Genomic DNA, 16,430 nt, shown 5'->3' with positions numbered 1-16,430 from the left:
TTAGACCGCAAAGGTTATGCAAATGCTAATAACAAATTTTATGGAGAGTTATTACATAGGTATTAGAGTAAAATATATGCCTCTTGACGTTGTTCTATGCCGAAAATAGTTAGGAAAGTGCAAATTTAGGTATGGATGTGTTGATTTATAAATGTTCATGCTTGTATGTTTAAAATGTGTATAAAAATGTATTGAGTATAGGGCATTTTTATTTCTGTGCAGAAATGATACTAAGGTAGCTTTGAAACTGCCCTTCACGTTATCAAATACGAAGTTTTTTCATGTTCGCTCGCTCTTGTAAGCCGCCCGCTCTTCCGAAAGTTTAGTTAGTGCAAATTTAGTGGTTGATGTGTGTTTTATAAATGTTCATGCTTTTATGTTTAAAATGTGCATGAAAATGTTACATATGGGGTATTTTCATTTTTGAACATCAATATGATGCAAATTAAGGCAGCTTTTGTAACTACCCTCCACATTGTCAGAGGATGTTTTTTCATGTTCGTTCTTGTCTGCCTCTGTTCCGAAAAATGCATGGTTTTATTAAGTATGCATCTTTTCCATAAATCCTTTAAATTGTTATACATTACTAAACTGTATCCAATAATATTGTAGTATGTATTCTCATATTACTGTATTATAAAATACTACAGCAAATCTAAGCCAGTATTCCGTGGAGCGCCAATGTTTTGGTTTGAAATGGGGTGACGGCGAATAAGTGTTTTGTTTTGCCATATTTAATGCAATTCTGAGCAAATTTTCTTGCTTAAAGTTAGCATTAACAAATATCTAGATACTTGATTTATATGAAACAAGGTTATTTTTCCTTATACAGTTTTATTGGTGGAAACATGAATTGGTCTCGTGATTGTGAACTAATTTTTTTTTTTTCATTAACAATTATGTTGGCGGCATGTTTGTCAAGTAAAAAAGGTGATTCTGTTTGCAATTTTCCTTTATCATCGTAATACGATTTTTATTTCTTATATCGGCGTGAATCAAACTGTAAAATGTGTTCTTTCAAGCACGGTAGTTTTGATTAAAATGATTTTCTTAATTTTATCTACGGTTGTGTTTGATGGCATAAGTTTACTGGAGTTTTATACGTTCTTTGATGGCATAATTTTACTGGAGTTTTATCCTTGTTGCCGATGCATGATAAGTCATTAGCAACTTGAACAGTTTTCTCAGCTTCAGTTTATAACTAGGTTTAAGTTTTAACAGTATTTCCTGGTTGATCTTTGATCTATAGCAAATAGTATTACATTACGATATCTCTGTTCTATTCTAGAACGTCATATATAGCGACTATGGCAATAGTGTACTATAGTACAATGATTGAATTAAAAGCCAAACTGATGTTATCCAATTTGGTTGTACTTAAGAAAAAAAGTTTCTCGTTCGGTTGTTCATGGCTGTACACTTTTCTGCAACGAGTATAAATGTTAAAACCAATACTTTCATCATTCTCTTTTGCTGTTTTGAACTTGTGTAACTAGAAGAGTGGGTAAAGTTAGGCTGATGTAATTTGGTCTCATAAAATCTGATTATTGTAAGACTAATTACCATAACTTGAACACTACAGCTACCTGTACACTGTATAAAACCTTATATCTTTACATACTCGAGACACCCAAAGGATTAAAGCTAGGCTTTTTTGCTTTACAGTATTTATAATACTATACTTATGTACTGTACAGTAAATTCTATAGTACTACTATACTGCATAAATATAAGTTACTACTTACGCCATTGTGGGATTATGGCGCCGTTTGACTGGTCTAGAATTTCAAAAGGTGTGCGGCGGCCGTAGGCTTTAAAATCGCTTGGCATAAAAAATTACTTAGCGCTGGCAGCCAGGAATGGATCCCCTGCCATTAACTAAGGACCACCTGTACTGGGCTTGAAAAAAATATTTAGATTTCACACCAATAAATTATTACAAAACTTTTTACCATGAATTAGTGAAAAAAGCAAATGTAATCTTGTAATATTTTATACAAAACACTACCAACACAATCTGTTAAGAAAAAACAAAAGTCAGTACTTCACGACAAGACTTTTTGTTTAAAGTCATATTTAGACTTGAATAAGTCTTGTAACGCAAAAAAAAATTGTCTTGTAACGAAAAATTGGATAGTCTTGTATTAGTAAAATACTAGATATTAGTTTAACTAGAAGCAAGAAAATTCACATAGGTTTGAGTTAAATACTGCGAAATAAACTATTTGGAATAGTCAGGTTTCCAAACCAAAAAATTTCTGCTATGTTAGTGTTTATTATTAAGTGTAAGAAATAAATTAAATCACTGTAGTATCCAATAATATTGTATAGTAATTATTAATAAGCCAATTCTGGAGGTTCAATGCCTTCACTGATGCTTTAGGAAAAGGAAAAGTAATCTCTGATAATTCAGGAAAAAAAAAACTAAACCTGAATCAGATTCGCTCAGACATCGGCATAATTGAACAGTCAGGGTTGCCGATGGCTACATATGATTATAAAATGTAAGCATGATGATTATGAATGTAAGCATAATGAATTGGCATTACTTCACTGTACCCAATAATATTGTATGTAAACTTAAGATTCATGGAAAGATGCATATTCATTGTTTGTATATTGTAATCATATGTACCCATCCATCAGCAGCCTGACTCTTCAATTATGCAGATGTCGAAGCGAATCTAACTCTAGTTTGGCATTTTTTTTTTTACATAGTTATCCAGTCAGAAATAAATTTACCCCCAGAATTAGCTTATATTAATAATTACTATACTGTGTATGTAGTATATTAATAATTACTATATTGTATATGTAGTATAGAGTATACTGTAGGCTAGGCTACTGTATTCTTATGTATATATATACCATACTACATTGGTCCCCCCGTATTCGCGGGGAGGGGGATGCTACCAGACCCCCCGCGAATAGTTAGAATCTGCGAATGTTTGGAACCCCTATAAAAACGCTAAAAACAGCCTATTTTGTTAGTTAAAACTTGGGAAAAACCACTAAAAATGTTCATACTTGGTGTTTTTAATAGTTTAATCACAAAAAGTGCATTTTATGATGAAATTGATAACAAAAACCAGGAATTTGTGGATATTTCTTATAGAAAATACCACTAATGCGTGAATTTTCCGCGAATAATGCAGGGAAACGTTCCTTGTGAGAGAAAATCCAGGACGTGTGTGAGAGTCCGCGAATCCGGAGAACGCGAATATGGGGGGTCCACTGTAGATGCTAGACTAACTCTTGTTAGTTATGCAATTTCGTTGTACTGAATTATCATAAACCAATCTGCTTTGAACCTAGAGAATTTGCTGAAATTAAGTTACTGTAACATAGAAGTATAAAGTATATTGTATAATGTAGGCCTTTTTATGTAAAGGTGGTACTGATTACCCTAGTGTAGGCTAGGCTATATTAGAGATGAATTTTCCAACAAACTATGGGTTTTTTTTGGAATATACCCCATCGTAAGTAGAATGCTTGAAGTATTTTTCTTTATAGGTAGCTGGCAAGCTGTTCAAGGGTTCTGGTAAATTTGGTTTAGATTTGGTAGCACTCAACATTCAAAGGGGAGAGACCATGGTTTACCTGGTTATATTCACTGGAAGGCACTTTGTGGTGAAGAAGTATCCCAATTCAGTGATCTATCATCAGTTATGAATGAAGACGTTATTGATGCTCTTCAAGAAGTTTATAGGTAGTTTTAAGTGATAAGCATTCTTTTAATTCCCAGTAGTTTGTAGTTGGCAATTCTAAAACTGGGTTAGAACCCGTGTATCTACTAATACCAGTACTTGTTAACTTTTCAGTGACCTGGAAGATGTTGATTTGTACATAGGAGGAGTTTCAGAGCAACCTTTCCTTGATGGCATCCTGGGACCCACATTTAGCTGCATAATTGCTGATCAATTTTTAAGAATGAAAAAAGGAGATAGATTTTGGTATGAATATAAAGGCAGCCCTGGTGCTTTCACTGCAGGTAATAACTCGACATAGGAAGATTAAATTTCCAAAATGTCTGTGCATTATGTAGTAGATTTTGTGTTATTTAGGTTTTCTTGAACCCAATACTAGTTAGTAACATGCATGCCAAGTTCAAAAGTTTCATAACCTTTATTTTGATCAGATGTAATAAGTTAACAACAGAAATTAATTCTTTGTCTAGATTATTTACTCTAATTTTTCATAGTTTTCAAGCATTATAAATTTGTGAAGTTGTTACTCCAGAAACCTGTAGAATAAGGCAGCTCACCTACTTTCACTATTGGAAGCAAGCTGCCCAATGACATTAAGATTATTGCTTAAGATATGCCAAATATTCAGTTGATACATATTGTTCAGTTTGGAGGTTAATTTTTGAAGTTGATGTAGCTCAGTATATACATTTAAGCTATTATTGGAGTTAAACAGAATGCGAGGTAAACTGTCCTGAATTTATTGGGCACTTCCATGAAAATCATTATTTGGTAATTTTGTGAAGGAAGCGTTTAAGTTTTGGAGTATTATGGTGTATTTACAAAAAAAGCAATTTGCGCCTTTGTGGCGTGGTTGGTATGGTGTTGGTGTGCCACCCCGGTGGCCACGACTTTGATTCTCGGGCATTCCATTGAGGAGTGAAAGATGCGTATTTTTCAGGTGATACACACACTCAACGTAGTTCGGAAGTCACGTAAAGCAGTTGGTCCCGTTGCTGAATAACAGTTGGTTCCATGCAATGTAGAAACTCCTTAAACCTAAAAGCATTTTGGGAAATTTGAAATGGCAGAGAAATCTATAATTTTGGAATATTTGGAGTAATTTATATTGACTTATTTGAGAATTTTGGATTCATTATGAAGGAATTGTAGATATTAATAGTTAAGAACTTTCTTGAGAACCAGTTTTTGTGAGGCTGGTATAATTTGTACATTCTTTTATAATTGTACACTTTCTTTTTTAAAATGGCCATAATCCCTCAGCGGCGTGGAACTGATTAGAATGGGTAATTAGGTGTTGCTGTGGCAGTGATCATATAGGTGGAAAGTCACAATACAGGGATAGTGGTTCATTCCAACAGGTTTAGTCAGATTTAAAGCTCCAGAACAAATTTTAACCCCTTCAGTATGAGTTTGCAGTTTATTCTGTGAATGGTATCCAAAATCTGAGTGGGTCGCATTAGCCAGATGCAGTATTAAGTAGTTTAACAAGGCCCTTGAGCTTAATGGTTTAAGCGGTCATGTACTGCAAATGTACAGCTTTGATCACATATTTAGTGTATTTAGTGGGAGTTTCAGAAGTTGGTTAGTTTTTTGAATATGAATACAAAAAGCTTACATATATAATTGTGAATTGTAACTGGAATTTTATACTTAAAAGCAATAGGTAGTCCTTCAATAATGATTACTGCTACCTAAATTATTATAAAGGATTAGTCATTAGTTTATCCAGACTTCTGAGCCTAACAAACTTCTTGGGCTGCTTACTGCTGTGGCAGGTTTAAAAAGCTTAAAACCAAGCAGCAAATCTCCCCCCCACATAAACTTAACTCTCCCTGGCTACCAAACTCTCCCTGGCTACCAAACTCTCCCTCAAACTTTCCTCTGTACACTACAGAATACAGCAGGACAGTTTGACCATACCTACACACAACACAAAAAAAAAAAAAAAAAAAAAAAAAAAATGCTTTTACTTGCCAACTCCAGATACTCGGGGCTAGGCTGTGCTGTCCGCTGGATATAGGCCAGCAGAGACAACCACCGATGAATGGCAACCACAACCAACCGAGAACCACAACAACCTAACAACCCGACAAATCACTGTGCAGATGAACACCAACAGCCCGAAAGAACACGACAACCACACAACTTACCCAGCACAATAACAACCCACCAACACTGCCCCAACCACCACCGGACTTCGGACTGAAAAATTACCAACCTCTTCAACCTCACCACAACCACACACACACACATGCACAAGAACTTTACAACACCCAAAATCTATCAAATAACACATCAACTGACCATCAACGGACACGACTGCTGCCAAAACCAACTTAGGACTTCACCGAATGCCTTAATGCTTTTGACTCCCATAACAGACTCCCGCCACCAATATACACAACAGAGCGCCACAACACACACATGCTTCTTACCACCATTTACCACTCCCATTTATTCTCTCTCTCTCTCTCTCTCTCTCTCTCTCTCCTCTCTCTCTCTCTCTCTCTCTCTCTCTCTCTCTCTCTCTCTCTCTCTCTCGCAACCCTTGGAGAAGTTGTCAAACTACTATCATTACTCCTCTATACTGCTACTTAAAAGCCATAGGTAGTCCTTCAATGGTATTTACTGTTAATGAAAATGTTGCTGCATGCAGTCCCTTGAGTTTGTGGTTTGTAAGGGTTTAGGTGCATGAAAAAATTTCTTGGAAGTTCCTGATAAAGCAGATACACCATGTATTTCAAACCATAATTTTAGGTAAAATCAAATTAAGCTTAGAGTTTCTGAACAGCAGTAATACATACTGCTATTGTTTCCTTTTACAATCCTCTCCATTGTTTGCTTTTGTTGTTAAAATACTTCCAAATAGGATTAGTCTGTTTCTGGCTGAGGTTTGAGGTCCAAATTTTTAACCTTTTTTTTTTTTTTTTTTTTTTTTTTTTTTGTGCTCGATGTCAGATGTGTTTCCATATTAATTACATATGTAATTTCCTATTTTAGCATTGGCACTTCATTTTTTTTCCCTGGCTTGGAAAATTGTCCTTGAATGACTTGAATCTCTTTTCATATAGAAGAGGCCTGCTGAACTTTCACAGCAATTGAAGAATTTTAAGTTAACTTGTTGGTTTGATTCGTCCGAAAGTTTTCTGCAATTGGCTTCAGCTGTATAATTAAGCCATTAACTGCCAGTTAGTTTAATTGCCAATTTTCTCTAGCTTCAGCTGTATAATCAGCAAACCATTAACTACCAGTATTTCTGTGCTGTTAAAAACCACTACCCTTTATAAAGGGAGTATTCATCCCCACACCGACTGCCTGTTGACTGATTAATAAGAATGGTATCCTGGTGTAAATGGAGGAGGAATGCCCCCCTTGCCCAATATTTTTAAGTTACTGGCACCAATGTTGCAGACTTTCTTGCCTACAGTATTTTTAAATGTGCTGGTTGTATCCTTTGCATGAATCTTGTGCTTTTTCATGATTTATCTATCTCAAGTGATTTGTGGCTGAAAGTGCTAGTATTTTGTTTTTGAAGCGCTGTTGTTTCTTGTCAATTACAGACAAGACAAACTACAACTGATGGGCCAACTAAATCTGACATAGAGGGTAAAGGTCCCCCATTTCAAGTTTTTGTTGGGAACAAAACTAGTCCCAGTGGCATTGGTTAATGGCAATTAGTTTTACGGCGCTGGATTTTAGGTACCAGAAAGTTTATTGGCATCTGTATGTAGCTTATCGGCATTGGTCGGCAATAAGAGGTTTATAGGCATCAGTCTGCAGTTAGCGGCACCACTGAGCAGTTTGTCAGTACTTTTGTCGTACATTTTTGGTTAGTGGAGCTCTGGTGGAACTAAACAACCCCTGCTGTTAACTGGGGACTGCCTAGCTCTCATTCTGAATTTGTGATTCCAGTCCATAACATGAGAAGCTGGGATAAAGGGAGGCGCTGCCCATCACTCTGTACCAGTGAAGTGGCACCATCCCTTTTTTTATGCACAATGCTTATCCCACGAGGTGCTTGGCCATACTTTTGAGTTTCTATATCCTTCCCAGGTAGTAAAGTCTCCAAAATTTATAAGAGGCTGTTTGTATCCCCATAGGAAAAAAATGCCAAATTTTTTAAGTTGTATTGCTTTTTCATAGGGAAACAACTGGAGCTGGTCTATTGGAGGAAGCTGACCTCTTCCACTCTAACTTTCATTGTTTTTCCTTTGTTTTTATTGGCTAAAAGCTGTGAAAGACAAGGTTAAGTATTCTTTTGGGGTGATAAACTTTTAACATAGTGACCTCTCTCAATCTGCACCTGGATACCACCCTTGTCCAATCAGTAAAAGACTAGTAATGGTTATTGGTTGCCAAAGCTCTTCTAATCGGTGTAAATATGTGGAGAGCATGGAGATGTGGTGAATGAAATAGATTAAGTGGAAGCAAATTACTATAATTTCTGTTGTGGATAAAAACTAAGTAAAACAAAATTTACTAATACAGTAGTCCCCCGTATTTGCGCAGGATTTGTACCAGCCTCCTCCTCCTCCTCCTCCTCCTCCTCCTCCTCCTCCTCCTCCTCCTCCTCCTCCTCCTCCTCCTCCTCCTCCTCCTCTCCTCCTCCGTGATTAGTTAGAACCAAATAGTTGGAACCTGTATAAAAAAAGCTTAAAATGGCCTATTTTGTTTGTCAAAACAAACCCACTGAAAAGGTTTATCTAGTTTTTTAATGTTTTTCAGTGATTTTTATAATTAAATTTTTACAAAAAAAACTGGTATTTGTGGGTCTTCTTATAGAAAAATCCCATTAATGGGCAAATTTCCTGCGAATAATGGGGATTTGTTCCGCGAATGTGTGAGTCACGAACATGGAAGGCCCACTGTATTTATGCATATGGCAAATGTTCCATAAAGGGTAAATGCTCCATAAAAAAGGTACTCTTTTGAGGTTATTGAACAGAGGTTGTAAATCCATTTGGCAAATTTGGCACTACAGAATCTAAGCTAAATGGCTTTTTCAAACTAGTCTTAAAAAAACTTTAATGCTAAGAGGTTTTTGGTGCCATTAAAAATTTAAATGTAGACCTAAGTATATGCAGATTTTCCTTAATGCATGCACATGGACCCGGCCAACCAGCGCACTATCATTTAGATGGCGTTTTGTAGAAATTTTGTATTAGATAAGTCCAGATTTTAAATTGTCTAAACCCAGTATTACCAGCTAAATAACAGCTGTTATGTCTTGAAGTATAGTAAGTTGAAGGTTTTCATTTTTGTTTTAAGGTATGTTTCTAGTTTCCAGACTAGAAAACTGTTTTAATAGAACTCTTATTAAAAAAAAATTTTCCGTAGCACAACTGAAGGAGCTGCACAAAGTTACATTGGCTAGAATTCTGTGCAACAACATCCCAGAGTTGATAACCATACAACCCAACGCATTCAAGATTCCAAGCTCGACTAATCCTCGGGTAAGCTGTCACTCTGGTTTGATTGGAGACTACAGCTTAAGCCCTTGGCAAAACGTATTATTTTAGTGTACAGAAATATAAATACATTGGCGTATTTTATAGTGTAAAGAAATAAATAGTATGGAATATAAAAATTTTTCTCTAACCTTCTTGTGCTGTGCTACTTGATCTAAATTTTTTCAGATCATCCATCTTACAGTTAGAAAGTGAATTTACAAAAGCATTAGATGGATGTTTGCATAACCATAATATAAACTGCAAAATGTCATGCCAGATGTTACTTAGATTTGGCTATAATTGTTTAATATAAATTTTTGTGGCTATAATTTATATAAATATTTATGGTGGAAAGTTAACTGTACTCTATTAAAGGGATTTTGACGAAGGAAAAAAACTATTTCTGGGGGAAGACCTGTGTCGCCCAGTGAAATGTCCCTATAGCACACTTTTCTAGATATTAATAAAATGCTAAATATACCAGAGAAAAAAGCCATAAGGAATGCCAGTTACTACCTCCAAGCTCGCTCACCCTCCATAGGGTGTCTATAGCACCGGGGCGAGTGGAAACCACTATCACAGATGCTTTGCCAATTAGATATGTCTTCTCCTCAAAATCCCTCTAGAGAGAGGTGCCGTTACGTCTACCTTCCGCTCGCTGCTGCTACTACCACTACTACTACTACTACTACTACCTCTGCTGAGAACCCTCATTCCTGAAATACGCACCCAAGCTTGGGCCAGCTAAAGGTGGGGGAAAAGGAAAGAGAGAGGGATGGGTCACTGGGCGACACAGGTCTTCCCCCAGAATTAGATATTTCCTTTGTCAAAATCCCTTTTCTGGGCTCTACCTGTCTGCCAGTGAAACAGTACAGAATTGGCCATGCAAGCTTGGAAATAAAATTTAAACATTTATATGAAAGGAAAATAAATTCCTTAAATTTAATAACCAAGGTAAGGGTAACAAATTATAAATGGTAAAAAGCCCCTAATATGACCAAATCCATACTATCGCTAGGAAAATGAAACTGGTAATGAACATAGAAACAAACATATTAATGAACTATGTACATGTACAGGAGTGGGTTGATGAGCAATCCAGTCCGGAACAAAAGGCAGAAAGGCTGGGATTACAAGGGAGGGCAGGTAGGTGAGAGTGAGTACCAAAAGATAAAAGCAAAATAATAAATTACAAATTTAGAATTCCGTAACTATGCCGTATCAGGGGGGAGAGAATGTTCCCTGCAGCCACTGCAGAATATTTAAGGGCCTCTAGAGTTTTCAGATAGTGGCGTTTAAATACTGTATGGAATTTCCAACCTGTATATTTATTAAGGTCCTCTAAGTTCATATGATGAAAATAATGGACTGAGGTAGCCACTGCCCGGATATCATGGACATGAGCGACTGAATCTGGATTGGCTGTTTAATAAAATAGATTTTGTCTGATGGCCTTTAAGGAAATGGTTCCACCATTCTCTAATAAAAAGAGGGCCTGAAGACTTGGAAGTTCTTGCCAGATAAGATTTTAATGTAATAATAGGGCATAATGATGGGTCCTTTGGAAGAGGGACAATCTTCCATGGAGACCACCTGTTTTGTGGGTCTTCATTCTTTGCTAAGAATTTCCGATCTGGAGAGAGCAGAACTTCTCCTGACGGGAGGAAATCAATATGATTTGGGTGCTCTAAAAAGGAGCGCCGACAGTTCAGATATTCTGGCGCCTGAGGCCAGACTCCTTAAAATTAGGTTTTCCTGAAGGGTTATTATATATGAGCATGATTCATTATCGGTATCTGAAGCCAACCCGCGTAAGTCCTTTAAAAAACCAGGAGACAGTGTGAGGACGGTCTACCGGTCTCAGACGAGCACATTCTCTAGGGATATAAGAGAAGTACAAATCGGTTAAATCAATATTAAAGCCAAACTGAAATATCTTCAAGGCAGATTTAGTCGTAGTAATGGTACTAGCAGCTAGGCCTTTTTTGAACAGAGTTCTAAATAATTAAATTGTCAGATTCCTAGTCATCTTTTGGAGACCAATAACGATTCTTTTGGAAAGATGCTTGCTCCCTTACTGCTGAATCATACTGCCTGAGTGTTGATTCTGTTATGTCTGACTCCACGCACAGGGTGTTTAGTGGGTCAATACTAGCATCCTTCTGTGCCGCAAAACTGCATAAAGTCCATAAAGTTAGGGCATTCAGAATTCTTGAAGCTGACAGTCAGTTTTTTGTACTATTTGAGTCAGTTTTGGGTTGGGAATCAGTCTGGGACAGAGTTTCAATTCTAGTAGAAGAGGAAACCAATTGTTCTTTGGCCAGTTGGGTGCTACCAATGCTATCTGTCCTCTGAAAGATCTGAGTTTGTGTAGAACTTTCAGCAAGAGGTTTATTGTGGATCTAGGTAAATCTTCTGCCAATTGTTCCAGTCTATGGACATAGCATCTATGGCATGAGCCAGAGGATCCAGATTGGGAGCCACATAACACGGAAGTTTTGTGATTGGACTTGGTGGCGAACAGGTCTTACCTGAAGGCACGGGACTTGTTGGCAAATCCAATTAAGTGATTGTGTCCAAGGACCACTCGACTCCAGCGGAGTTGTCCTGGATAGTGAGTCCGCGATGACATTCCGTACTCCTGCCAGGTGAGTAGCTGACAGATGCCAATGTTGTTTCATTGCCAATGAAAAGATTGCAATCATCACATGATTTATTTGGCTCTACTTGGAGCCTCTTCTGTTTATGCAATAAACTATCATTGTGCTGTCCAAGACTAGTCTGATATGAATGTTCCTGCCAGAGCTAGTCTTTTCAGGGTCAGAAAAATGGCCATTGCCTCGAGTACGTTGATGTGGAACTGGCGGAATGTTGTCAAACCATGTTCCTTGAACCTTCTTGTACTGAGAGGTGTCTGTGTGGACTATCGGAGACGACGGGGGAAATTGTGGTGGCACTGATTTGGAAAGACTCCGGACTTCCGTCCATGTGCGGAGTCTTTTCCTTAGTATTGGTGAAATCAAGGAGATTTTGTCTCTGAACTTCTTGTTGGCTCTTTTCCGCCATACCGATTGATATCCTTCAGTCTGGCTTTCAACAGCACATCTGTTATTGAAGCAAACTGAAGTGAACTTAAGATTCTCTCTTGGGTACGATGAGAAGCCCGTTTGTTCTTGAGGAATTTGTCTTCGTAGCTTTCGCTATCTCTCTGCACTTCTTTGGCGGAAGAGATAGTTGTTCCGATACGTATACAAACCCTCGGTCCTTTAACAATGGAAGGTAACTAGCGGCAGCTGGGACGGTTGTAAGCTTTGAACAAGGGGAGAACGGTAGTTAACTGCTTGTCCGATCTGCTGCGCGCGCCCGAGAGGTGGTGAATCACTTTTGCTTTCGGCCGCGGGTGTGAAGGACGTGTTCGTCATCGCTCTCTGCCCGCTTCATCGTCGTATGCTTTGTTTATATTGTGTTTTCTACTAATGGTTTGTTTGACTTGAAAATGAAACTAAGTACACTGTTTTCATTTTCATTACTTAATTATGAGCCACATGGAGCTATCGCTGTAGATGCGACGATTCCGCTCTTTTCATGAATTGATACCCTTGAATTGTCTCGGTGCCGAGGGCGGGGGCGCGCTCCGCGCCGAGTCATGTCTTTTTTTGGCAAAGTGTGTAATTGAAAGATGTAAGTACTCTTTTCATTATATTTTTGCCCTGTGCGTTCGTTGCCGAGAGCGTGATTGCGCTCGGCACGAGCCTCTTATTTTTATGGATAGAATGCATGAAAGTGGATTGGCAATGCAGTATTCTTTTCATTTTCATTTATTTAATTGCATCAAATTTAATTTTGGATCAATTTCCGCTCTTACCCGGGAATTGATCCTTACGATTTATTTTCTGTGAAAGTGAAATCGCAAGTGCAGTATTCTGTTTCATTTTCATATATTTTTTATGATAGCATCATATTATTATGGATCAAGTTTCCGCTCTTACCCGGGAATTGATCTTTCCCTTCCCCCTTTAAGTTCTGTGAAGTGAATCGCAAGTGCAGTATTCTGTTTCATTTTCATATTACTTTTCACTGCTGTGCGGGGGTAGAGGAAGCGAAGGTCTGCCAGGAAGTCGTCGGAAAGCTCTCCCGCGACTCCCTTGGTATCCGATTCTTCGTCTTCTTTCCTGACCCCCGCTCAGCTTCCTCGTTGTATTTTGTATTTGGGGTCTTCCTTGCGTTCGGGGTGGGGCATGTCTCCCCCCCGTGCGTGAGGGAACCCCTCTTACTAATCTGTCTGTGCTACCGCAGGTGCTACATCCGTGGGAGACGACCTTGGACAGGTATGGACCACTGCGGCTGCAGGGCGTGCCTAGCATCCACGATCTGCTGCAGCGTCTAGCGAGGTCTGGGGCGGTGACCTTGGAGCAGTCTACACTACAACCTCCACGGCCGCTTATGCTGCTTCCCCCCGCTGGTCTACACTCCCCATGCTGTGTCGGTGACGCCGTCTGCCGCTACTAGGGCCGGTCGCCGCCGTACCGAGGGGGGGTATGCCGCCGCCGCCTGTGTTTTCTTCGTGTTGCCTGCCCCAGACTTCCGCTGTTCCAGCAGCTCGCCCCTGGACCGGCCGCCAGTACCCAGGTTCCCGCTGGCTGCCGATGATTCTACGAGGCGATGGCTGGGCCTGCCGTACCTGCCGCTGATGTTGTTGCTGGCCCAGCCGCTCGCGCCGCTCCTGTGAGGCGTGCTGTGCGTGACGCTCCTGCTGTTGATGTTCCTGCCGCTCCTGCCGTGCCTGCCCCTGCCCACGTCGTGTCTCGTCATGGAAGTGCTGCCCCGGACTCAGGTCTTTCCGGACAGGTTCAGTCGGGGCGTGTTGCTTCGGCAATTGGCCCGGCTCCTCTTACCGTGGATGGAAAGACCTGGATCGTCCGTCCTGACAGAGCTGAAGAAGAAGAGGAAGGTGTCGTCGTTGTCTTCATCGTCTTCTTCGTCGTCTGCTGCCGCCTCTTCCCCCTTCGACTTCTAAGGCTTCCAAGCCTAATGAAGAAGCTGCCTCCTCCCCCCCTAAAAAGGCTCCTTCGGACCTTTGAAGGGCCCGTCTCACTCCGGTGTGACGGGGGGTGGTTCTGCTGGTCCTCCTGCTCCTTCGGGAGCGGGGCCCGTCTCCCCTTCCGTAAGGAAGAAATAGACGGGGACCAGAGGAGTATCGGTTAGCACTGGTACTTCCTCGCCTGGTGCTAGCGGGCGATGCCGCTACGCCCAGGTTCCGGCTCGGTCTCTCGTTCGCAGGAGATCCCGAGTGTACGCTCTCCCTCGGGAGACCGTGCAGCCAAAGTTTCGGCGCAGAGTTCGCTCGGCGCCAAGTCCGCGGCAAGGAAGCAGAAGGCTGGTGAGAGCCGCTCAGGTGACTCTCGCCAGGCCAGCGGCCGCTCTCGCAGCGACCAGCTGGTAACCCTGGGTTTCCCCCCTAAGAAGACTCCTTCGGGAACTTCCAAGGGCTCGTTCCACGCCGTGGGACGGGGGGGGTTCTTCTGCCGGTCCTCCTGCTCTTTCGGGAACAGGGTCCGTCTCCTCTTCCACAAGGAAGAAGAAGACGGGGACCAGAGGCGTACCGACTACCACCCGGTACTTCCTCGCCTGGTGTTTGCGGCGCTGCCGCTACGCCAGGTTCCGGCTTGGTCTCTCGTTCGCGAGAAGTTCCGAGTATACGATCTCCCTCGGCGGGAAGGCGTATAGCCAAAATTTTTTGGCGCCAGAGTTCGCGGGTCGGCGCCAGGGGACCCTAGCGGCACGGAGCAGAAGCTGGTGAGAGCCGCTCATGGTGACTCCTCGCCAGGCCAGCGGCCGCTCTTGGCAGCGGACCAGCTGGTAACCCTGGTAGACGTGACGGTCTCTGACCAGCCACGGGCTGAGGCTGGGAATAGGTCCCCCCGACCATCGGTACCAGCGGTTTGACGCGCCTTGAGGACGCTCACCGGTCTCACCGCGAAAACGAGCTCTGCAAGTCACCTGACCGCCGCTCCCCGACAGGGACCGCGCGGATAGGGCGACCAGCAGCAGCTCGTCTGACGCACGGGACCGGGGTCGACGTGCTCAGTCTAGCCGCTCGCCACAGGTGAGCGGCACTGCCAGGCCTGCAGATCGATCCCCACCGCGGGTTGGTGATCGGCTGCAGCCCCCACGTACGCTGGTCCTGCCAGCCGAGCGGGGGGGGAGCGTCAGGGTCTCCTCTCCACTACCTTAAACTTCTTCCTCGGGGTACGCCAGGAAGAGCGAGGTAACTAGGAGTGATCGTGAGAGGTGCGCCGCTCATGATCCCATCACGACGCCGCACGTGCCACGTATGGTTCTTAGGACCAGCCAGGACGTACGCGCAAATGATTGGAGGCGACCGCTGGGGGGGAGGGGGGGGGGAGGGGGTAGCGTCAGGTCTGTCTCTCCGATATCTTCAACTTCCTCGGCATAACGCCGGGAAGCGAGGTATATAGGAGTGATCGTGAGAGATGCGCCGCTCACGATCCCGTCACGACGCAGCACGTGCCAGGTATGGTCTTAGGACCAGCCAGGACGTACGCGCAAGTGATTGGAGGCAACCGTCAGGGATCTGTTGCTGGTCCTTCTTCTGAAGGAGGAGGGTCTTGGGAGCTGCTCTTGTTGGAGGGACTGACGGTCCTACTCCTCAAGACACTGTAACTTCCGAGATTCAGAGTAACTTTGCCCAGGTTATTGCACTGATTCGTCAGCACGACGACCTGGGGAGAAGGATCGCCGCTCCACGGCTCAAGTCATGTTCTCGAGCCCGAGTAGGGAACCAGACTGACGGTGGGCTTTTGCCGCGATAAGAGGCTTCTCGACTCGGTTTCTGAACCAGGAGAGCCTCTTGTCTTCACGCAGAAGCTCGCTCAGGTCTAGTCGGTCGGGCAAGCTACTTCCCCTCCTCTGCCGCGACAGCGGCGTTTTTTTTTTTCGGAGTATTGCAGCTCTTCTTCCCCCCCTTCCGTCCTTCTGAGAGGTTTCAATCTCGACGAGGACTGGAATGAGTCAGAGGACGGTTTTGGCTCTCCTGTCAAGGTGTCGATCAGCCCCACCCAGACAAAGTTCACAGTGGTGGCAGATGCTTACCTACAGCACGAGTTCGTGACCCTCCTCGGGGGAGGGGGGTGGGAGGAAGGCCATCGCTGCAAGGTGATTTGGCTGCTCCTACTCTCGTCTCCAAATGCTAGTGCCGCTGGAAGGGAGAGCAATATCCTTTTCCTTCCCCATTCCCTCTCTCCTTACG

General features: G+C 42.2%; 1 long non-coding RNA gene across 1 annotated transcript in view; it reads left to right on the top strand.

Moving 5' to 3' along the window:
- LOC135206484 (uncharacterized) overlaps nucleotides 1-9,233 on the top strand; it is a 31,789-nt gene extending 22,556 nt beyond the window's left edge. The window contains exons 6-8 of the long non-coding RNA XR_010312751.1: nucleotides 3,514-3,709; nucleotides 3,822-3,991; nucleotides 9,048-9,233. This is a non-coding gene — a long non-coding RNA (uncharacterized LOC135206484). The remainder of the gene's footprint in view (nucleotides 1-3,513; nucleotides 3,710-3,821; nucleotides 3,992-9,047) is intronic.
- Nucleotides 9,234-16,430: the final 7,197 nt, after the last annotated feature.

Source organism: Macrobrachium nipponense, chromosome 31 (assembly GCF_015104395.2).
Source record: "Macrobrachium nipponense isolate FS-2020 chromosome 31, ASM1510439v2, whole genome shotgun sequence".
Taxonomy (NCBI): Eukaryota; Metazoa; Arthropoda; class Malacostraca; order Decapoda; family Palaemonidae; genus Macrobrachium; species Macrobrachium nipponense.
Note: the sequence above shows the minus strand (reverse complement) of the source record. Positions and strands in the feature narration are given on the sequence as shown.